Source organism: Peromyscus leucopus, chromosome 7 (genome assembly GCF_004664715.2).
Source record: "Peromyscus leucopus breed LL Stock chromosome 7, UCI_PerLeu_2.1, whole genome shotgun sequence".
Classification (NCBI taxonomy): Eukaryota; Metazoa; Chordata; class Mammalia; order Rodentia; family Cricetidae; genus Peromyscus; species Peromyscus leucopus.
The window spans coordinates 77,483,853-77,508,775 of NC_051069.1; the positions used below are offsets into that span (position 1 = coordinate 77,483,853).

The following is a 24,923-nucleotide window of genomic DNA, read 5'->3' on the forward strand; positions in this document are numbered from 1 at the left end:
CAAACAGTAAAAGGTATTTAGGAGTCACTCTCTGGGCCCTGGAGGGTTCAGGCATTAAATGTGCATGAATCATTTTTAGAGTCTATGTTTTCTTTTGCAGTGCTTCCCATTTCACCATAGTTTTGGATGACTCATGAGGGTCTATAGAATCCGCGTATCCTGTTTCTACTCTCCCCCTGCTGTGCATACTCTTGTCCCCAAGGCACTGCCATGGAAAAGGCCCTCTCCCAGATGTAAGTGAATGGTTCAATCCTTAATACTCTAAAAACTTTTGCTTCATTAATCTCAACTTTTTATGGACATCTTTCCTGTCAACCCCATTTAATATTACAATAATTTGCAATTGTGTAATAATTTGCTAGTGGTATAACTCAGTGTTAGAACATGTAGTTAGCAAGCATCAGAGTCTGTGTTTAACCAAAGTAACAACAACAATTACTTCTCCAAACACACCCAACAGCCCATATTCTATTTTTATATCAGTTTTCATTTAGTAGCACGCTTTATACTATTGGTGGTATTCTTCCTTTGCTTTTAAACTATGAGCTCCACAAAGACAGGAATTCTCATCTGTTTGATTCATTGCCATCACAGAACAATACCCACACATGCTAACCATTGAGTATGTGTTTATTTAATGAACAAATGAGTGTGAACCTTTGTATGTTTCTGAATCATCACTCATCTAGCCTATTAAGATGACTTGATACCAAAAATAGCTGATCAGATTTAAAGCAAACCAGATGCTTAAAGAAAGTAAAGCCATGGTGGCATTCACCTGTAATCCCAGCCCTTGGGAGGTGGAGGCAGGACAGTCAGGAGTTCAAGATCAGCCTCAGCTTTGTCAAGAGTTCAGCCAGTGTAACATACATGAAACCATGTCTCAACATGCCCAAGCTGCCCTCCACCCACCGCCATCTGCAAATAGAGAGCTGTATTCACACATGTTGAGATGGATCCACAAATTTCAAAGCTGTTTTGACATTATGGAGCTATCAAACTCTGAGATATTTTTTAAAGTTTTTTTAAATTACAATGTGTGTGTGTGTGTGTGTGTGTGTGTGTGTGTGTGTGTGTGTGTGTACACGTACAGGTATGTAGCAGGCCACATGTGTGGAGGTCAATAGACAACTTGCAGGAATTAGTTCTTTCCTTCTTCCATGTGTCTTAGGAATGGAACTCAGGCTGTCAGGCTTGACAAGTGTCTTTACCAGCTTAGTCATCTTGCCAGTTCTCTGAGAGTGTTTTTGCACTCATTTTAAATTTTTATTTGTTTGCTTGTTTATTTATTGTTTGTTGTTTTGTTTTTGTTTTTTTTCTTTTCTTTTCTTTTTTTTTTACTTTTGGAGACAGGGTCTCACTATGTAGTCCTGACTGTCTTGGAACTCACTATCTAGACTAGGCTGGCCTTAAACTCACAAGAAATCCTCCTACCTTGGTTGCTGGGATAAAAGATGTGTACCAGGTTGAGACAGAATCTCTCTACATAGGCCTGGCTGTGTAGATCAGTCACACCTCTAACTCACAGAGATCCTCCTGCCTCTGCTTCCCAAGTGCTGGGATTAAAGGTGTGCACTCCCAGGCCTTGCTCATTTTTAAAATTTAAATATAAATATATACATATTATATACATAAGCGAATTAACCTCTAGTTATTACAATATAAATATTAAATGTTAAATTATATTAAATATTATTAAATTATATTAAATATAAATATTACAATATAAACATTAGCAACAATAAAAACATAGGCCACATACATTACCTATTTTTTTGTTTTGTTTTGTTTTTTGAGATATGATTTCTCTGTGTAGTTTTGGTGCCTGTCCTGGTCTTCACTCTGTAGACCAGGCTGGCCTGGAACTCACAGAGATCCACCTGGCTCTGGGACTAAAGGCGTGCGCCACTGTTTCCCGGCTTTTTTTTTTTTTTTTTTTTTGAGACAGGGTTTCTCTGTGTAACAGTCCTGGCTGTCCTGCAATTCACTTTGTAAACCAGGCTGGCTTCCAACTCACTGAGATCCTCCTGCCTCTGCCGAGTGCTGGGATTAAAGGCGTGCGCCGCGCCGCCGCGCCGCCGCCCGCCGCCGCGCCGCCGCGCCGCCGCCGCCGCCGCCGCCGCCGCCTACATTACCTGTTTTTATACAAAAGTGTGCTTCCTCCTAAATGCTTAAGGGAAGTTCCTTGTCTGTGTATCCTGCATAATGGGCGTTAACAGTTTCGATGCAAGATTGTAAAACATCGGTAGGGAACTTCTGCCCTCTGGGGTTCTCCCATTGTGCTGTAAGCCTGTATTTAAGACCTCTTTCCTCCTTCAATAAACAACATTCGGCATTAAAAAAAAAAGGGGGGGGAGGGTGTGCTTCACGGATTGTCGCTGATACCTGATAAATGTAATTACAGCAGTGAGAGAATGAACACCAAACACTAAAGTCCTCTGGGTCAGTAATGAAAATGATATCTGGGGCTGGAGAGACAGCTCAGCGCTTAGCTGTTCTTCCAGCATCCACATGGCGGCTCACAACTGCTTGTATCTTCGGTTCCAGGGAATATGACACACCTTTTTCTGGGCTCTGTAGGCACGTAAACACAAGGTGCACAGACATACATGCAAGTAAAACACCCATACATAAAATAAATAAATAAATAAATAAATCTTTTTATTTTTTCGAGACAGGGTTTCTCTGTATAGCATTGGAGTCTTTCCTGGAACTCACTCTGTAGCCCAGGCCGACCTCAAACTCACAGAGATCCTCCTGCCTCTGCCTCCAGTGTGCTGGGATTAAAGGCGTGAGCCACCACACTGCCCGGCTAAATCTTTTTTAAAAAATAAGATTTGAGTATGTCATACCCCTTTAATCCCGGCAGCCGGGGGTGTAAAGGCAGGTAGATCTTTGAGTTTGAGGCCAGCCTGTTCTACAGAGTGAGTTCCAGGACAGCAGGAGCCAGAGACCTGTCTCAAAAAACAAAAACAAAAATAAAACAAAACAAACAAACAAAAATATGGGTGCCTCTTGATTCTGGTTTCTGAATTTTATCACAGGTGGAGGCTTTCAGTCCGGATTGCATTTCTTTGGAGCATGTTAACATGTGAATTTGGAGGGGAATATACACAAACCATCCTCAACAGCTTCCAGATTTTCTTATTTCTTTTGTTTGTTTCAGAAATTTTAAATCATACCTAACCAGTGTTCACCTTAAATACACACACTGAATTTCATTCAACTAGAAAAATATTCCATAGAAGTCATTACCCCACTCTCTCCATTGACTTTATAGAACACACAGCTGTGACAGTCTCTGTTTTCAATGAACTCAAGTTTCAGGGCTAGAGAAGGATAAACCAGGAATCCAAAAAACGATAAGCTATGGGCTTCTGTGTAGCATCGTCAGGGAGGGTCTGATTTTACTTAGTTTTCACCAGTACCTGCCTATGGCACACCTAGTGTTTATTCACTCTTACTTGGGATAGTTTCCTAGCAGAATTTTTATGTCCATCCTGGATCCAGCAGCCTGGACCTTAAGATCCATAGTTTTAACACTTTTCCTGTGTCCTCAATACCCTTGACAGCCCTTGCTCCGATACTCCCAGGTGATTTATTCCTAAATTCGATTAAACTGGTTATCTGTTTTCTGCTCCCAAGCTGATAAGCACAGTAGGAGAATAATGAAGAAATATGCAGTTAGCCTCATTCAAATAGGTAGTTTCCAGCCTCCACTGACATTTTAACACTGTGAGACAAACCTGTGACCTTGACCAACTCTGTTTCCCTGAGTTCCACAAGGTCTGATGAAAACCCTTATTACACCTGTTAAATTTCTCATCTCATTTTTTCCTGAAGGTTACTTTATTACTTTGCAAATCTGTCATTCAAAAAGTCACCCTTTCCATTTTCTTCCCATGCAGTGCTGTGCATAAAATTCCAAGTGTCCCCCTGCCCCCAGGGGGGTTATTTGTGTCGTTCTCATCCCTGGTTTTTTTGTTTTGTTTTTTTTTTCCTGCTCATTTGGCTTTAGGTTTCCTTCATCATTCCCGATTCCTGTTCTACATGCAGCACCTGAACCTGACAACACAATATGTCTGGAATTTGAACGAAATGAATCTGAAATGTCCTAATTGTGGAATACCGCAGAGCTCAATTTATCGATTACTTCTCTTTCCCATCATTCCCCTGGTTGTCTTATTTAGCTTGTTGGCTTTGTGTGTGATGCGGTGAGTTCTCCTACTCCTGGCTACTTTAGTGACGTGGGAGATTCACTTGAGCCCATAAATTTGAAACTAGCATATGGGGCATATGAAGAACATCTGAAAAATAAAACAAAACAAAAATCTCTGGGAGATGTAGCTCAGTAATAGAGCATTTGACCAGAATGTGTAAAATCCTGGATTCACCCCTGATAGTATCAAAAATAAATAAAATAACCTTGCACCTGTTTTTGTTTGTTTGTTACTCTTTTTTTTTTTTTTTTTTCTCGAGACAGGGTTTCTCTGTGTAGCCCTGGCCATTCTAGAACTCACTCTGTAGACCAGGCTGGCCTTGAACTCACAGAGATCTGCCTGCCTCTGCCTCCCAAATTCTGGGATTAAAGGCAAGCACCACCACTGCCTGTCATAATCTTGTAGCTCTAAATATACCCACCATATACCAATGACTTCAAACTTTATGTCTATAGCTTCTATAACTTAGATCTCTCTCCAGAAGTCTAGACTTAAAATTTTCACTGTCACTGGGCAGCAGTGACATACACCTTTAATCCCAGTACTAAGGAGGCAGAGCCAGGTGGACCCAGTGCCATCATGCATGTTCTACCAAATGTAAGAATTTCAAACGTTTTTGTTTTTTTGACTCAGGGTTTCATTTAGCTCAGGCTAGCCTTAAATTCATTATGAAGTTCAGCAAGGGGATGACCTTGAACTCCTGATCCTCTTGCCTCTACCTTACAAGTTCTAGGATTAAAGGCATGAACATTTTGACATTTTTATAAGATGTTGTATATGTGGATCACATTCATCAATGGATATGCAACATGGTTTCATCATAGCTATTTATTTTTATTTTTATTTTTTGGTTTTTTCCAGACAGGGTTTCTCTGTGTAGCTTTTGGAGCTTGTCCTGGATCTCACTCTGTAGACCAGGCTGGCCTTGAACTCACAGAGATTCACCTGGCTCATCTGGCTCTGCCTCTCGAGTGCTGGGATCAAAGGTGTGTGCCACCATTGCCTGATGTAAATTCTTATTGTTCATGCATGTATGATGAATACATGAGTATGGGCATGAATATAGAGGTCAGAGGACAACTTTCAGGAGTTGTTCTCTCTATGGTATCTGAGGATCAAATTCAGATGGTCACGTTCATGTGGCAAGTGCCTTTACTAGTTTCCATTTCAAGAAATTAGAGCTGGGTGATGGTGGCTCATGCCTTTAATCCCAGCACTCAGGAGGCAGAGGCAGATGGATCTCTGTGAGTTTGAGACCAGCCTGGTCTACAGAGTGAGTTCCAGGACAGTCAGAGCTACACAGAGAAACCCTGTCTTGAAAAATCAAAAAAGAGCCGGGCGGTGGTGGCGCACGCCTTTAATCCCAGCACTCGGGAGGCAGAGCCAGGCGGATCTCTGTGAGTTCGAGGCCAGCCTGGGCTACAAGTGAGTTCAGGAAAGGCGCAAAGCTACATAGAGAAACCCTGTCTCGAAAAACAAAAAAAAAAAAAAAAAAAAAAAAAAAATAAAAAAGAAAAAGAAAAAAAAAAAGATCAAGTCAGGGTTTGCTACTGAGTTGAGTTTCTTACATATTCTGTATATTGACAGATGTACAATTAACAAATATTTTTTTCCAGTTGTAAGGGGTTTCCCTCCCTTTTTTTGTGGTATTGAGGATTCAAGCCTGTACTTTATACATACTAGATGGGCTCACTACCTCTTAGCTTTATCCTCAGACCTCTTCTTTCTCTCTCCCCTTCTACCTTCCTTTCCTCCTTAATATGTAAAAAAAAAAAAAAAGTTCTGTTCTTCTCTTTCATTACATCTATTTTGTGTGTGTGTGTGTGTGTGTGTGTGTGTGTGTGTGTGTGTGTGTGTGTGTGTTGAGGTGTGCCATGTCATGCGTGTGGAGGTCAGAGTACAAGCTGGTTTCCCCGGCTTGACAGCAAGTGTCTCTTATTGGCTGAACTGTTCCTACTTTGAGGCAGGTGCTCACTAAGTTATCCAGTCTGCGCTTCCAGTTTGTTCTATTCTTTTTAAGATTCTGTTTGTATGTGTATGTGTGTATGTGTGTCTGTGTACTTGAATACCTGTGTGAATCCAAGTACCCACAGAAGTCAGAGGTGTGGGATCCCTCCTTGGAGCTGGAGGTACATGTGGTTGTGACTCACCTGACAATAGATGCTGGGATTTGAACTCAAGCCTTCTGGAACACTCCCAAGCACTGAGTTGTCTCCCCAGCCCCAGCCCTTCAGTTTGTGATCAGCCTCTCAGCACACTGTCTGTCACTGAGCTCAGCTCTAAGCATCTCTTCACTCTGTCCATTGCTATGCAGCCTTTTTAGTTCTGTGAGTAGCTTCCTATTCCCAAGTGTTACACTTAAGCCTTTGATTCATTTTGAGTTTTTGTCATTCAACCTGAAATACAGGGATCTTCTCTGTATTTCACAACGCTTCGTACACGATAGCACATGCTTCACCACTATTAAATGTCAAGTCCCTGTGTCTCGTTTACATAGGGAACCTAAAAAGCTTACTTCATGAAAATTGGGAGTATAGTAATAGTTACTATATGCATGGGGGCTCAATAAAGGTACTTACTTTCATCAACATATATTCCTGCTGCTTTTGTTGAAAATCAGTTAGCTATAAATATGCAGTTATTTCTGGGCTTTTTATTCTGTCCCGTTGGTCTATGTGTCTGTTTCATGCCAGTACTATGCCATTTGGTTGATAGCTTTGAAACATGCTTTCAAGTCAGGTATTTTAATGCATCCAGCCTTGTTCTTTTTGCTAATGATGTCCGATTACTCAAGGTCTCTTATGGTTCCTCACAAATTTTAGGAGTGTTTTTCTAGTTCTGTAAAAAATATCATTGGTATCTTCTTGTAAGAATTTCTAACATTTTGTTTGTTTTTATCTTTCAGTACAGGGTTTCTGTGTATACCTCTGGCTGTCCTTGAACTAAGAGGTCTGCCTTCCTCTGCCTCCTGAGTACTGGGATCAAAGGGGTGTGCCACCACTACCTGGTAAGCATGTACATTTTAACAATGTTGATTTTTCTTTTCTCTTCCTTTTTTTTTAAATTTTATTTTTTATGTGCATTGGTGTTTTGCCTGCATATATGTCTCTATGAAGGTGCCAGATGCCCTGGAACTGGAGTTACAAACAGTTGTGAGCTGCCATGTGCATGCTAGGAACTGAACCCAGGTCCTCTGGGAGAGCAGCTAGTGCTCTGAATCCCTGAGCCATCTCATCAGGCCCTCTCTTCCTTTTTAAAAAAAATTTTTTTTTTGAGACAGGATCTCACTATGTAGTTCTTGCTGTCCTGGGACTCTGTAGACCAGTCTGGTCTCAATCTAAAAAAGACCTACCTGCCTTTCTAGTGCTGGGATTACACCCATGTGTCACCATGCCTGGCTCAACTCTATTAAATAACAGTTGTGAAACTGGAAATTCTTTTTTTGTTCTCAATTGTCAAGGAAACATTTGCTCCTTTTCTTATTCAGGACAACACTGTTACAGATGGTGTTTCTTGAGTAGTTTTTTTATTCCTTTTTTTTTTTTTTTTTTTTTTTTTTTTGTCAGATAGGGTTTCTCTGTGTAGCCTTGGCTGTTCTTGAACTCAGATCCATCTGCCTCTGCCTCCCCAGTGCTAGAGTTAATGGCATGTGACACCACTGCCCAGCAATGTATTCCTCATTTTTGTAATGTTTTTTCATGAAGTGATGCTGAGTTTATCCAGTATTTTTTTCTTCTGTACCTACTGAGATAATCAGTGTTTACCCTTCATTCTGTTGATGTGATCTATTTCAAATTTTGTCCCATGTTCTGAGTCATCCTTATACCATGAGGCAACACTTTATTTCCTTATAATCTTTATGTATTCTATAGGTTCAGGGAAAATCCTCTAGTGATTAGAGATAGTCCCTAAACATAGTCTTTCTTTTTGTATTTTGTTTATTTGTGTGTGCACATGCACAAATGCTGAATGCCATGGTTTGAATTTGAGGATCAGAGGGCAAGTAGGGTTGGGGGAGTGGGTTCTCAGGATCAAGTTCAGGTCATCAGGTTTGGTGGCAAGTGCTTTTTCCTGTTGAGCTGTCTTGCCAGACCCTGAATGTACAGTCTTAATGTGAAGATTTTCAAATAATTACTTAAAACATTTCTAGGGGGGTTGGGGATTTAGCTCAGTGGTAGAGCACTTGCCTAGCAAGCCCAAGGCCCTGGGATCGGTCCTCAGTTCTGAAAAAAAGACAAAACAAAAAACAAAAACATTTTTAGGAAGAAGTTTATTTTAGTTAATGGCTTCTGTATTGCTGTGATAAAACACCGTGACAAACTTGGGGAGGAAAGGGTTTCAGTTTACAATTCTCAGGCCATACTCAGTCACCGAGGGAAGTCAGGGCAGAACTCAAGGTAGAAAATGAACTGTTCATTTGTTTTGAGAGAGGATTTCTCTGTGCAGATCTGGTTGTCCTGGAACTTGATCTGTGAACCAGGCGGGCCTTGAACTCAGAGATCCTGCCTGTCTCTGGACCACGGGGATGAAATGCTTGGCAACAACCACCACTCAGCTCAGCTTGTTTTCTTATACTATCCAGCCCCTCCCACCATTGGTGGTACTGTTCCAGTGAGCTGGACCCTCCTATGTCAACCATTAATCAAGAAAATGCTCCATAGACTTACCTATAGGCCAATCTTAAGGGGACATTTTCTCAGTTAAGATTCCCTCTAGAGGGGCTGTAGAGATGGCTCAGTGGTTAAGAGCACTGGCTGTTCTTCCAGAGGCCCAGGTTCAATTCCCAGCACCAACATAGCAGCTCACAACTGTCTGTAACTTCAGTCCCAGGTGATCTGACACCCTCACACCAATGTACATGAAAATTAAAAAAAAAAAAAGAAGATTCCTTCTAGAACCAGAATGGTGGCTCATGCTTATAAAATCCCAATACTTAGAAACTTGAGTTAGGTTTGAGGCCAACTTGGGCTGCACAGTGAGACTGTCTTTAAAAAAAAAAAAGAAACAAAACCTAGGTAAGGGCTCTAATCCCCACTTGGCAATTGGAGAAAAAAGTCATGAAAACAGCCAGAAGCTTGTATATTGCAAGCAGCAAGCTCTTAAGGCCTTAGTCAGTTCAGAGGACACTTGACTGGAAACCAAATGCTGTGCAGATTAGGTTTCTGGCAATAGAACTAATTTTAGAAAGCACCAAATGGTAATTTGTACTTACTATATTTTAAGATTATCTGGAAGCCTGACACAAGGCTGGGGCAACTGAATTCCAGTTGGCCAAAGTTACTGAAGCCAGGTATGTAAATTCTGCTCTCAACCTGCAAAACCAGTCTGAAACAAGCAAATACATTTCATATTATTGTAGTGAGGTCCCGTTAAAGTTTTTGTTCTGTTCTTTTTTTTTTTTTTTTTTTTTTGATTTTTCGAAACAGGGTTTCTCTGTGTAGCTTTGCGTCTTTCCTGGAACTCACTTGGTAGCCCAGGCTGGCCTCGAACTCACAAAGATCCGCCTGCCTCTGCCTCCTGAGTGCTGGGATTAAAGGCGTGCGCCACCACCGCCCGGCTTGTTCTGTTCTTTTAGACTTGAGTCTTTAGTGAGCTCTCAGGTAGTTCCTTAACAACTCTAGGCCCCTGATAATGACTAGTATTAGCCTTTTACTAACAAAAAGAATTACTTAGTCAACATCCATAAAGTAGAAGGCTAGTCTTTCATGCTTAGTGAAAAAAATGCCATCCAATGTGTATCAAAAGGTTTGAGTTAGTAAGTTTGATGAAAACTAATTTTAACTATAAAATGTAGAGCTTTCAAATTTAGTTCCACTAAAATGATGCCTTTTTGGACTTGTTTCTTGTTCAGGTATAAATTCTTCAGTCATTGATCTAGTCCATTCCTTTCATCCAACTCATGCCAACATCCCCACCAACTTATCACAAATAGGTTCTAAACCATACTTCATGCATGCATGGTGTTCTTTAGGCCTAACTGTATTTTTACCTATTCTTGAATTGGTTTTGACTCAATCTGTTTAATCCTTTGATAGAAAAAAATTCTGCTGTGCATGGTGGCACATGCCTGTAACTCCTACACTTGAGAAGCAGGATTGCCATAAAGTCAAGGCCAGCTTCGTCTGGGTGAGTTCCAAGCTAGCAGCTAGCCAGGTCTATATAGTGAGGCCCTCTTCCAAACTGATCAATCAATATTTATTTTCTATTTCTGTAAGATTGCTTTTATTTATTTATTTATATATATATTTTTTAAGACAGGGTTTTTCTGTGTAGTCTTGGCTGTTCTGGAACTCCCTCTGTAGACAAGGCTGGCTTAGAATTCAAGAGATCTGACTGCTTCGGCCTCTGTTGGAATTAAAAGCCATGTAGAACCATCACCTCTCCTCCTGGCTTGCTTTTGATTTTTCTTGGCATCTTGTACCACTGTTGACAAAGGGAATAGAGAAATTCTTATCTTTGAGCTCCTTGGCATACTAATACTTTGTAATACATAAAGAGCACGCACAGTAATTCAGATCAACTGAATATGCTATATTAAAAGACCCATTAGAAGACAATAAACAGAAGGAACTGCAGAAAGAGGTCAGAGGGCTTCAAAACAAACCATTTCACAACCTTGCCTTGCTCTTAACTGTTTGCCAGCTTGGATAAAGTGCAATGTGCCTTAAATTTCTTAAGTCCCTATCCCCTGACAGGGTTTTTCTGGATAGCCCTGGCTGTCCTGGAGCTCTGTAGACAGGGTGGCTTTGGAACTCAAAAGAGATCCACTTGCCTCTGCTGTGATTAAAGGCATGTGCCACACCAGTTGTGTGTGTGTTTTTTTTTTTTTTTAATATTTACTATACAATATTATTAAGTATCTGACCCTATTTCTGGACCTGAGATCTTATTGATTAATAAGACCTCAAAAGATGACAGGTTTTTTTTTTTTTTTTTTTTTTTTTTTTGAAAGATTTGCCGGGCGGTGGTGGCGCACGCCTTTAATCCCAGCACTCGGGAGGCAGAGGCAGGCGGATCTTTGTGAGTTCGAGGCCAGCCTGGGCTACCAAGTGAGTTCCAGGTAAGGCGCAAAGCTACACAGAGAAACCCTGTCTCGAAAAAAACCAAAAAAAAAAAAAAAAAAAAAAAGATTTATTATGTAGACAGGAGAGGGTGCCAGATCTCACCATGTGGGTACTGGGAATTGAACTCACGACCTCTGGAAGAGCAGTCAGTGCTCTTAACCTCTGAGCCATCTCTCCAGCCCCAAAAGATAAGTTTTTAAAGCCTATTTAGATAAATTTTCAAGCCGAGAAAAACAAAAACTAGAGAACCAGTAAGAACTCAAATATTGTCCACCCCACTTCATATACTATGTTATTCACGACTCATCATTTGTAAAGTGCAACCTTGAGGGTCTCACTGTTGTCTGAGTTAGCCCCAATCTGGGTTCAAGTGATCTTCCTGCCTTAGACTCCTAAGATGCATCTCCATTTTGTACTTTCCGTGGAAATTCAGTAACTTACTCTTGAATAGCCAATGAATGATGAAATCAATAGGGAAATTAAAAATACCTCAAATTAAAAAAAAAAAAAAAGGAAATATAACACGTAACCTGTATGATACATACAGCAAAAGCAGTGCTAGACAGGGAAATTTATAGCAATCAACATGGCCTTTAGTTCCAGCACTCAGGATCCGAGTTAGAGGGCAGCCTGTTTCTACAGAGTTCCACAGCCAGGACTACATAGAAACCATCTTAAAATAAAGCCAATCAAGAGCATCAAATAAAACTTTTTCAAGTACTAAAGAAAAACAAATAGGCCAGTTAGTGAAAGCTATAAACATCAGGAGAAATAACATTAAAAAAACCCCAAAAAACAAAAAAACAGGGGTTGGGGATTTAGCTCAGTGGTAGAGTGCTTCCCTACCAAGCACAAGGCCCTGGATTCAGTCTTCAGCTCCCGGGGTTGGGTTGGGGAAGACAAAATAACAAAAGAAAATAAGTCATATTAATACACCAGCATCTGACATTGAGGAAACCCTAGGATGTCTTGAGACAACTTAAGGTTCCCCCCTTTCACCAGTTTAATTCAGTAGTGCATGTCAACCAGGCAAGAGGGCTTCTAAATTGGAAAAGTTGCCATGGTCGGATCTTATACCAAAAGCCTACACCAAAGTTGTTATTCACTGAGTTCTGTAAAGGTCTATAGGATGGAAATTTACCTATTAACATTGCTGTATTTCAGCAGAAATAAGAAAATGTCATGGAACAGAGTCCCTGATTGTCAGAGCTAAATAGTATCAAAGCTGGGAACTGACTTAAAAACATGCTTCAACTACATCCAAACAGCATGGTGCTGGCTTGAGGCACACAGGCCAATGGGACAGAAGATCTCATAAAGAACTGAGTACCCACAGCCATTTCATTTTCCAACAAAGGCAGCAAGATTTACTTTAGAAATTTGAAGTCCAATGGTACCAGGAAACTGGGTTGTCTATAGGGGAGGGTAAAGACTAGACTCTGCTCATCAGGGGAAAAAAAAAAAAATTCTAGGACACTGGGCTGGGAAAAGCCATATTGGATTAGACCCTTCAAAGCAGGAGCCAATCAAATGTAATTCTATCAAACTAAAAAGCGATAGCACACTAGAACATTTACCTAAAACTAGGCACAATGACACTACTTTGCAAAGGCAACTTTGGGAGACTATTTTAAAATCTGAAGTAGAGGCAGCTGGATCTGAGCTGAGGCCAGTTGTCTATATTGTGAACACCAGGACAGTGGTAGAGACCCTGTCTCAAAAAACCACAAGTTCAACCCTTGGCACTTACTACAAAAGGAAAACTCAAGTTAAGTTAGAAGGGCAAGGTGGGCACTGCAGGCCACCCTTAACCTCAGCACTTGAGGCTCAAGCCCAGCCTGGTCTGTAGCGAAACCATTTCCAAAGACCAAAAAAGAAGACAAAACACTATCATTGTGTTGTGTAACTTGTTAATGTCAGGGAAACCTAATAATCCCCCCCACACACAGCCCACCAACCTCAATTACCATGCAAATAGAAACACAAAGGGCAGTCAGGTTATCTGTTGATTCAACTGAACGTTTATTGCAGCATTTACAGTAAGCCCTGCTGGATAAGGAAATGCAGCTTGTAACAAATTTTACAGTCACAAAATTGTCAAACTGATGCTTTACACTGCTGTCATATATGTATTTGCAAGACAATCTATTAACATACAATTCTTACATACAAGGCTCAACTGTCCAGGCCAAACCAGATGCTGTCCTGTTTACACTGAATTCTGTTCACTAGACAGATTGCCATAATCCTACTAGATTCTCATGAATCACTGCAAACTTCCACACAGCTTTAATTCCATCCACATCTTAAACCCAATAAAATTAAAGAATCAATATTTTCACTTAGATGAAATTCAACAACCCTTTTTAAGAAGCCATGATCTCATCTTCTATCCATTAATAAAAATTAGTATCATAGTTGGCCTTATTGGCACAAAACCCCTAGCACCTAGGGGGCAAGATGGCTGAGTTCAAGGCCAGGGCTATGTAAAGACCTCATCTCAAAACCCCCTAGTCAATTTCTTCTTTTGTCTGCCTTTTCTGCATGTTCACAACATCCAATTCTTATACGCCAGCAAAACCTTGTGCCACTGTCCCTAGAAAAAGAAACACAGGCATTACAACACCACCAACACTAAAGCTTAACACAACAGTGCCTTTGTAACGGTCTATCTCAGAAGCCAGATCCGTAATTTTAGTTTTTCAACAGGAATTCAGGTTCGGGATAGGATCATCATAGACTAGACCAAAGACACTATGTTCATTCAGCAAAACAAAAAAAACAAAAAGCCACTCACACTCATTCTCCCAGCAGCTCTAGGAACCTTATAGGCAGCTGGCACCTCTATGCGTTGGCAGTCACTGCTGGGAGAAAAAAGTACCGTGACATAATAAGTGCATTAATTACATAAAAAGTCCTATGCAGCTAGATTACTTCATCTTAACGCATTATAGTCGTTCTCCAGGTAACCATCTTTGAGATAGAATTCATGACTGATTAGACTAATGTCTTACAATGTCTTAATAGCATAGCCACTCCAAATTAAAAAGGCAAGCATAGGAGAAGGCATATGGCTTAAGTCACATGACTACAAAATGGAGTAGCTGGCCAGCATTGTTTCAGAACTAAAATTATGGAAGCTGTTGGCGCACGTTTTATTTTACACTATGTTCTGTATGGGATAAAAATTAAAAATCTAGGCTCAATACACACCTTTTGAAACGAGAAAGAGTCAGGTCTTTAGCAAGTTACTTAAGTTATGAATTCCCTCGGATGGTTTGGGCCTCGCTCTTCCATCTAATGAAAAGAAGCAAAATTTTAAGCACCACACCACTTCCTATTGCCAAGGCAAGATTGCTCTTTCAATTAAAAAACTAAGCTGCATCACCCTTACCTGGGCATCTCTTTGCAACTGCTTTGAAGACCCAGAAAATGACGGCGTCATTGTTCCTGTGAAAGGATTGTGTAATCAGTCGACTCTGGACGGTACCAGTACCTTCCGAACAGCACATAACTCATAAAACCTCCCTCCACAAATCCCGATGTGTCCGAACCCACCCATGCTGGGGTTGAGGAACCAGACCCCGGCGGCCATTAAGTTAGGCCGCCCAGCTACACTCTCCGGGCCTACGCTCCAATCCTGCAGCCTCCCATTGCAGATGCGCATTTCCTCGAATAAGTTGGCAACAGCAAGCTAATCTCAAGCCTCCGAGGCTGTCCCACAAAACCGAAGCCTCTCAATTTCTCCCTGCGCCATCGTATTCCGCTTGGTCATCCACCCACAGCGCTCACTCACCTACAGAGACACACAAAGCCTTTGGATCCCGGCGTAAAAGAACGAGCCGCGCCGCCAGCGGCTCCCTTTATAGCCTCCGCGGCGTGAGACCGAGGCTGCCCCTCCCTCTCGCACCGATTGGCCGCGACGCCGTGCGGGGGCGTGGCCTTTCCCCCAGGCCCCCGCGTGGGAGCGCGCGCGCCGTGGCTCTTTTCTTCCGGGCCATGCTGGGGCGTGGTGCGCGCCGCCCGCGTGCCGCGTGCTCGTTCATCCCTGCGCGCATTCCCGCCGGCACGCTGCCACCCGTCTCTTCCGAGTCTGTCGGGCCGCTCGGCTCTACGTGGCGTGGGAGTGGCGCCAGAATTCAAACGAACAGCCGCAGTTGGAGGCGAGGTCACCGCCTGCTTCGAGCCAAGTCGGCTAGCACGGTCGGCGGCGGGGAGCGGCCTTGACTTGGCCGCGCAGGCGGCCTTTGCGCGCGGTCGCTGGAGGAGCCTGGCCGGCCCGGTGGCCGGTGCTGCGCTACCATGGTACACCCAGCGGCGCCGCCGAACGGACCCTTGGCGCACAGATCTACGCGGGTGAAAACCGAAAAGCCCTGCGTTTATTCTTCGTGCAGCCTGCCGGTCCCGCAGGTCTGCAGAAGGCCACGCTGTCGCGTGCACGCCACCCAAAAGCCTGCTTGGGCACTCAGCCCGGTCCGGCCTCCCCCACCCCCACCCACACCCCTGTTACCAGTCACTAGTGACAGTTATTCTGTGGCAATCCTGAGAAGTTAAGCACTCCATTTCACAGAGGAGAAAGCAGGTCAAAAGCCGTCAGTTGGCCTAAAGTCACACGGCCATCCTTTGCTATTTTTAAGTGTCTTCCTACTAAATTATAAATTTAAAAAGGAAAGAGAATAATTCAAACGTCAAACTTAAGAGTCAAAAATAATGCTTCAGTAATTGGCATGTGTGAGTGAATTATGGGGGCACATGCTACATTTGAAGTTTTGAGCATTTGGAAACTCGGCTCCTTATTTTGTAGCATTTTTCACTAATTAAAACCATGTGTGCATTTGTCATTAGTTCCCGTTACAGTGTGTGAGGAGCACCTCTGGTTTTGTGCATTTCTCTTTATTTGGCTTAAAGCAGAGCCTATGAAGTCGGTGTCAGTAATTGTTAAATGAGTGAATGAGTATGTGTGGTGGCTTTCAGAAAACTCGAATGATTGGACTCATTCATAAAGATGAGATTTCTCCTTGGAGACAAAATAATTACTAGTTTTGTGTCCCCCACCCCCACCCCCACAGTATTGGCTAATGTACGACGTAAACTTACGTATTCCTCACATTGCTTTTAAAACACCTGTGGTATGTAAGGATATAGACAAGTAAATGTCCTTACGTCTCTGGCACTCTTCTCCCCAGTACTACTCCCAAGTAGTAACCACCGTCAGCAATTTTTTTGGAATTTCTTTTTTTTTTTTCGTTTTTCGAGACAGGGTTTCTCTGTGTAGCTTGCACCTTTCCTGGAACTCATTCTGTAGTCCGGGCTGGCCTGGAACTCACAGAGATCTGCCTGGCTCTGCCTCCTGGGTGCTGGGATTAAAGGCGTGCGACCCTGACCCCCTCCCTGGGCTGAACAAACAGCATAAGAATTAGTGTAACCAGGGCTGTCAAGATGGTTTGGTGAATAAAAGTCTTATCAGGAAGGCCTGGTGATTTCAGTTTGATCCCTGAAACCGGTGTAGACGTGGAAGGTGAGAACAAACTCCAAAAAATTGTCCTCTGACTACCATACATACATTGTGGCATGAAAGCCCACCCACCCACACATGCGATAGTAATGATAATACATGTAATTAATAATTAATTAGATAATTAATGCAATCATTTGGATAAGATATTGTGAGGGACATCACAATAATGTTAGCCATAGAAAGAAGGAAACCGATTTGGATATGTTAAGAACTTGTTATAGCATCTTGTGTTAGCTTCAAGTTAAGTGCCTTGTCTCTGGACTACATTTCCAGCCTTTGGTGTTAGTTTTGTGTTTTTAAATATATGTGCTCAGATGTGCACATGGACGTGGAGGCCTTAGGTGTTGTCCCCATGAACACCACCCATTTCCTTTGAGAGGGATCTCTTATTTGCCTGGAGCTCACAAATTAGATTGGTTGAGATATCAGTCCTAGGGAGCCTCCTGTTTCCACCTCCCAGTGCTGAAATTAGAAGCATGTGCTACAACTAGCATCGTTTTTATGTGGTTCTGGGGTTCAAACTCGGGTCTTGGGCTTGCAAAGCAAATGCTCTACCTATTGGACTAACTCCACAGCTCTGGTATTAGGTTCTTAGATCATTAACTCAATGTAATCTTCAAAATGATTTTAGTATGTTTTTGTTTGTTTTGTTTTTTCAAGACAGAGTTTCTCTGTGTAACAGCTGTAGCTGTCCTGGAACTCTCTTTGTCAACCAGGCTGGCCTGGGACTTACAGAGATTTACTTGCCTCTGCCTCCTCAGTGCTGGGTTTTAAGGTGTGCACCACCATCATCTGGCTCTAGTATGTATTTTTAACCTTATGTATTAGCTTTCATCACAGTAACAAGAGACTTTAGATTAGTGGTTCTCAACCAGTGGGTCTCCAACCCTTTGGCAAACCTCTTTCTCCAAAAATATTTGCATTATGAGTCATAACAGTAGCAAAATTAACAGTAGCAATGAAAATAATTTTATGGTTGGGGGGTCACCACAACTTGAGCTGTATTAAAGGGTGGCTGAACTAGGAAGGTTGAGAGCCACTGGTTTAGATAATGAACTTCTGTGAAAAGAAAAGGCTTATTTTGGTTCATGGTTTGGAGGCTCTAGCCCATGACTGGATGGTCCATTGCCTTGGGCCTATGGCAAGGCTGGATGCTATGTTGGAATTGCATGACAGAGCAAAACCACTCACCTCATGGCCAGGAATGAAAGAGAAGAGAAAGAAACCAGAGCCCCAGAGTCTCCTTCAAGAGTGCACCTCCGCTGACCTAACAACCTGGTAGGTGCTTCTTAAATGCTGGTTAATGTTTATGGTCAACCTGACAGGATTTACTATGACCCAAGAGCCATGCCTTTGGGTGTATTTGCGAGGATGTTTCCAGAGAAGTTGAACTGAGGAAAGATCACCCTGAATGTGGTTGGCATCATCCCATGGCGGGCGGGAGTCGGGGCAGACAGAATAAAAGTGAAAAAAGAGAAAGTGAGCTGGGCGCCAGCGTTCATCCCTGACTCTGGAAGGCTTGTGACCCGTTGCTTCACACTCCTGCTGCCACAGCTTGAGCCGTTTTTGCCAGCACTCTTTCTCCTAAACGGTGGAACGGGCCCTCAAAACACGAGCCAAAATAAATGGCACTTTGTCGCAGTAATGGAAAAGTACAACCACTGAATAACATGGCTGCTGTGAAGAATAAGTAAGAATGTGTGGCCAATGCTTAAAAGGACGGGTAGAGTGCCAGGTGGAGTGGCGCACGCCTTTAACCGCAGCACTTAGGAGGCAGAGGCAGGATGATCTCAGTGAGTCGGAGGCCAGCCTGGTCTATAGAGTGAGATTCTGTGTCAAAAGTAAAATAAATAAATAATTCCTGCCCCCCCCCCCCAAAAAAAAAGTACAACCACTTTCCCGTACTGCCAACATGGGGACCAAGCCTCTAACACATGGGCTTTTAGAAGACACTTAAGATCCAAGCTATTGTGTCTTGCTTTAAAAATGAGGAAAAAGATGCACGGAGATCTGAGTTAACTCTTATTTCCAAATGATTGTGATTCCAGACTCATAATCATGTCAGCCAAGCAGGCTATTGCTGAGGAAATGATAGGATGTGATGATGGACTGTAGTAGCAGAAAGGAGGCAGAGTGGACCCGAGTGGTGAAGAGAATGGCAGCCCCAGTGACTCATGGGAATTTGAGTTCAAGGACAAGAGGATGATGCAATTTTTCTTTTGTTAAATTAAAAAAAATTATTTATTTGGATGTGTATGGGTGTTTGATTGCTTTTATGTCTGTGTGCCATGTGTGTGCAGTGCCTCCAGAGGCCAGAAAAGGGTGTCAGATCCCCTGGGACTGGAGTTACAGGTGGTTGTGAGCCACCATAATGGGTGCTGGAAATTGAATCCTCCAGGTCCACTGGAAGAGCAGCCAGCGCTCTTAACTGCTGAGCAACCTTCCCAGGTCCTTTTTATTAAATTTTAGATTTAATGTTTGGCTACTTTGTTCAATGAGCCATCAGAATTGTAAAACTGAACTCCAAGAGAAAAGTTGGGACCATAGAAAGGCTAGTGGACAAATGCTGATTAGGATCTCTGGCTAAGGGCTAATATAATAGCAGCAGCCTGGGATTGGCACCACAGTGTATGCAGACATCTTACTGTAGCCAGCCTTGGAAAACATAGCACCTATAATATAAGAAGATTGTTATATAATAAAAGATAAATAGCACTATTGTAACTTTCAGTTAAATCACAGGAAAGTATGTACACCAAGCTAAGTATGATAAGCACAATTCATTTATTTCAAAGCAGAAAAATAATCTTAAAAATTCAAAAATCCTGTCTTGTCAGTGTAGTGATCCCCTCCACCTCTGGTCTGAACTACCCAGCAAGGGCTAGGTTTTACAACAAGACAGACAACTGGCAATTTTATGAAATTAAAATCAAACAGTGAATAAACAATAAAGTCAATGAATTCAAGGAAAGAAACTGTCTCATATTTGTGGAAACATTAAGCAGGCAGTTTGATACACGAGTCTGAAGTTCAGAGACGAGGTTGGGGCTTGAGTGTCACTGGCATAAGAAAGTAATTTAAAGCATGACAGGCATGAGATCATCAGGGAAAGAATATAAATAGAGAACACGAGAAAGCCTAGTACAGGGCCTGGAACACTGGAAACTTGAGAGTTCCAGTGGAGGATGAAAAGCTAGCCAAGGAGACCCCTAGAGGGGAAAATTGGAGAATGTGATTTTCCAGAATTGAAGAGTTTCAGTGAGAAGTAGGTCAACTGGGTTGAATGCTTCTAAAATATTAAGTTTGATAATAGAAACAATCACTGGGGTTGGCAACATAAAGGCCGCTGGTGGCGTCCCATGGTCTCAGTGGCACAGCAGTGAGGGTTGTTTATTTAAAGAGGGCTGTGGTAAGATGAAGGTGAGAAGGCAGATGTGGATTAGCAGGTAGAGAGGAATGTAAGGCTAAAGGACTGCTTTTATAATTGGGTGACACTAGACATGGACATTGTGTGGCTTTATGAGGCAGGAAAGTGTTAGGATTTCAGGAGACAAATCTTTGACACAACAAGAACTCCTTCTCAGAATAGAAGTGAAGTCTTTGATCGGAGCAAGAACACTTCGTCTGTTAGAACAGAAGAGAAGGCAGGTGTTGGCAGGGGAAGTCCTGTGCAGCCTGTCCACCATCCCATGCCTATGTAAGAGTGTGCTTTGGCTGAGGCTAGAACATTTTCTTTTTTGCACAGAGTCACGAAGTCCTCACAGGCTGTGCTGGAATATCACCGTGTTTGGCAATAACTTTTCCTGTTCCAGGGTGTGTGTGCACTTCTCTATTCTGCTTCAAGAATGTGCATCCTCCAGAGACCTACAGCCAAACATCAGGAGGAGCTCCAGGAACCCTAAGGAAGAGGGCGGGGGAGAATTGTAAGAGCCAGAGGGGTCAAGGAGAACACAGCCCACAGAATAGGCTCCTAGGGGCTTAGAGAGACTGAAGTAGCAATCATGGAGTCTGCATGGGTCTTTGCTAGGCCCATCAGTTATGGTTGTGTAGCTTGGTGTTCTTATGGGACTCCTAACAGTGGGAGTAGGGGTGTTTCTAACTCTTTTGCCTACTCTTAGAACCTTTTCCCTCCTACTGGATTGCTTCATCTAGCCTTGAAATGAGGGTATGTGTCTAGTCTTACAGTAACTTATGCTGTGTTTGGTTGATATCCCTGGGAGGCCTGCTCTTTTATGAAGGGAAACAGAGGAGGAATGGATCTGGGGGAGAGGGGAGGTGTTTGTGGGGAACTGGAAGGAGTGGAGGGAGGGGTAACTGCAGTTGGGATGCAATGTATGAGAGACTAATAATAATAAAAAAAGAATGTGCATCTTCTAGCAATTGGTCAATTCCACTGCTGTATCCGTCCCTGGTCAGGAGAAACCAGCTCATTTGGCCATGATCCAAGAGTGATACATGTAGACCACCACTCTGAGGCTGCTATATGATAAGACCTGCTGGCCACGAGGGGACAATACTCACTGTTAACTAATCTCTATCTCCCTCATGTGGGGAAAGCAATGTTGACATCTATAATTTTTAGAGTGCATCACCTAACAGGCCTCCTACTCCTGTTGTTAGTTGATGAACAGTTTGGCACAGAAACAAAATCACCACAACACAGAGGACACATAGGTCTTATCATTCTAGCAAGCTCAGGGTGGTGCCAGTTCCCTGAGAAGGTGTCAGGCTGACCAAGTTGTCTTTCATCTGGTTGTACTGGGTAGATGGGATATAGACCACCTGTCTGTCAACAAGAGAAGGGAATGGAAATTCAAGAGGTGGCCTGGGCTTGGTGGGAAGGAGAGGCAGGCAGATCTTGGAGAGTTCAAAGCTAGCCTGGTCTACATAGAGAGTTCCAGGCTAGCCATGTCTACATAATGAGAAAAACCTGTCTCCAAAAACAAAACAAACACCCCAAACACAACTATGACAAATGTAGCCTAGGCCTCAATCCTGATAAGGTCCAGGGACCTGTTTAAGAAATACATTTTTGGGAGAAATCTAGGCCAGTATATGAAATATATATATATATATATATATATATATATATATATATATATATATATACTGTGTGAATATAGGTCACTATGATTCATTTAATAAATGAGCTGACTGGCCAATAGCTGAACAGGATAAGGTTGGGCAGGAAAGCCAAACTGAGAATGCTGGGAGGAAGAAGCGTGAAGTCAAGAGTTGCTAGCAGACACAGAAGCAAGATGGGCATGTTGTAGTGAGAAAAGGTACCAATCCACATGGCAAAGCATAGATAAAAAATGAGTAAATTGAAAATTTAAGAGACAGCTAGTAACAAGCCTGAGCTATTGGCCAAGCATTTATAATTAGTATGAAGACCCTGAGTGTTTATTCCAGAGTGGCTGCCAGCACAGGAAAACTCTGCTTACACCAGTAGTCAGAGGAATATCGATAAAAATGAAACAAAAATTGCTGTCCTTGGAAATATCTATAAATAAGAAAGAAGATTCCTGATTACTAAGTCAGTTTGGGTAGTACAGATAGCAAGTGTTTTATCCTGGGTATTCTTTTGGCCCCATTAGTCAATATTGCCAAAAACATGACCACCTTTACAAGTGCCAAAGGTCATAAGACATGGAACAATACAGGCTCTGCTAATGGAGGCTGCAGATCGATGCCAAAACACTTGGGAGGCTAAGACAATAGGATTGCAAGTTCTGGGCATAGTGGCACACAGCTTTAATCCCAGCACTCAGAAGGCAGGGATAGGAAGATCTTTGTGAATTACAGCCCAGCCTGGTCTACATATCAAGCTCCAGGACAGCCAGGTTACAAAGAGAGACACTGTCTCAAAAACAAAACAAAACAAAACAAAAACAAATAAATGAACAGACAACAAAAAAAGAGGATTGCAAGTTCAAGTTTGCTGTGGGATGTGCTGTATGGCAAATGTGTTGCTCTGATTGGTCAATAAATAAAACACTGATTGGCCAGTGGCTAGACAGGAAGTATAGGCGGGACTAACAGAGAGGAGAAAAGAAGGAACAGGAAGGCAGAAGGAGTCACTGCCAGCCGCTGCCAGGACAAACAGAATGTGAAGATGCCGGTAAGCCACGAGCCATGTGGCAAGGAATAGATTTATAGAAATGGATTAATTTAAGCTATAAGAACAGTTAGCAAGAAGCCTGCCACAGCCATACAGTTTGTAAGCAATATAAGTCTCTGTGTTTACTTGGTTGGGTCTGAGTGGCTGTGGGACAGGCGGGTGACAAAGATTTGTCCTGACTGTGGGCAAGGCAGGAAAACTCTAGCTATACAAGGTTGGCTTGATATATGCAATGAGGGTTTGAATATGCAATGTCTTTCCACAATCTCATGTGTTGAGGTTCTGGCCCTTAGCTGTTGGTGCTATTGAGATGTGGAAGTACCAACCTCACTGATGGGTATCCTACTTAGAGCTGAATGGACTTTTTTTTTTTTTTTTGGTTTTTTGAGACAGGGTTTCTCTGTGTAGCTTTGTGCCTCTCCTGGAACTCACTTGGTAGCCCAGGCTGGCCTCGAACTCACAGAGATCCACCTGGCTCTGCCTCCCGAGTGCTGGGATTAAAGGCATGCGCCACCACCACCCGGCAAGAGCTGAATGGACTTTAAGGAGGAGGAAACTAGTCATAAGAAGGAGGTCACTGGCAGTGTACCTTTGAAGGATAGATATATCTTGTTCTTGCAACCATTCTCTCTCTCTCTCTCTCTCTCTTCTCTCTCTCTCTCTCTTCTCTCTTTCTCTCTCTCTCTCTCTCTCTCTCTCTCTCTCTCTCTCTCTCTCTCTGCCTCCTGGCTGATACTCACTTGAGGTGAGTATCTTCTTCTACCATATACTCCACTGTGTGGATACTGTCTCGTTTAGGCCCAAGGCAATTAAGCCAACTGACCATGGACCAGATCATCTGAAATCATGAGCCCAAACAAATACTTCCTCCTCTTAAGTTGGCTTTCTCAGTTATATTGCCACAGCAACTTTTACTCAAATGAATTTGAACTGATAACAAGAGACTACTTAATCAGTACATCTGTACACAAAACATTAATATGCTGGGGTGGTGGTGGTGGTGGTGGTGCATGTCTTTAATCCCAGCACTGGGGGGGGGGAGGCAGAGGCAAGAGGATCTCTGTGAGTTTGAGGCCTGCCTGGTCTACAAAGTGAGTTCTAGGACAGCCAGGGCTACACAGAGCAACCCTGTCTTGAAAAACAAAATAAAAAACCAAAACCTAAAAAAAAAAAAAAAAAAAAAAAAAAAAATCCACCCAAAATCATTAATACATAAAAGACCTGGGTTATACCACCTTCAGATGGCAACTTTGCTTGCTATTGGGCCTTTCTGAAACTAGACCACTCAACCATTGTGACCTTAAAGATGTATATAATGTTAAATCCAAAGCTACCAATTAGTATATGGGCACTCATTAATTCTATTAATAAAGCAAGGGTGGCTGGAGAGATGGCTCAGCGGTTAAGAGCACTAGCTGCTCTTCCAAAGGTCCTGAGTTCAATTCCCAGCAACCACATGGTGGCTCACAACCATCTGTAATGAGATCTGGTGCCCTCTTCTGGCCTGCAGGCATACATGTAGACAGAACACTGTATACATAATAAATCTTAAAAAAAATTTTTTTTGTTTGCTTTTTTTTCAAGACAGGGTTTCTCTGTGTAGCTTTGGAGCCTGTCCTGGATCTCACTGTGTAGATCAGGCTGGACTCACAAAGATTCGCCTGACTCTGCCTCCCAAGTGCTGGGATTAAAGACGTGTACCACCACCGCCCAGCTTAAAAAAAAAAAAAATCTTAGCAAAACTATGTCATTAAATAAAATTCTACTTCCAAGATATAGCCCAGCTGGGACCCCAAGAAATTAAGCAATTCCGTTAACAAATAGCTGTCTTGCTGAAGGGGACGACCAACCTACAAGGGACTCTTCTTTTTCTTTGGCTAAATGGAACTCATGATTCAAAGATGTTCTAGCTGATGATATGGCTTGGTTCATGGATAGATCTTCAAATCCCAAGGGTAATGGAGTCTAAACATCTGTCTTCCCTAAGTGAGCTGGTTAGT

At 42.5% G+C, this 24,923-nt stretch overlaps 1 long non-coding RNA gene and 1 other non-coding gene across 3 annotated transcripts; both read right to left on the reverse strand.

Annotated features, from left to right (window-relative positions):
- Positions 1-13,282: 13,282 nt before the first annotated feature.
- Positions 13,283-15,128, reverse strand: LOC114697303. Of its 2 annotated transcripts, none has more exons than XR_005092016.1 (5): positions 15,081-15,128; positions 14,679-14,734; positions 14,498-14,581; positions 14,082-14,145; positions 13,283-13,880 (listed from the first exon to the last, which is right to left on the reverse strand). It is a non-coding gene; the product is annotated as an uncharacterized LOC114697303 (long non-coding RNA). The 2 variants fall into 2 exon arrangements; XR_003735141.2 differs by having other exon boundaries at positions 14,082-14,148.
- LOC114697308 lies at positions 13,955-14,026 on the reverse strand. Its single transcript, XR_003735146.1, has one exon. It is a non-coding gene; the product is annotated as a small nucleolar RNA SNORD50 (small nucleolar RNA).
- Positions 15,129-24,923: the final 9,795 nt, after the last annotated feature.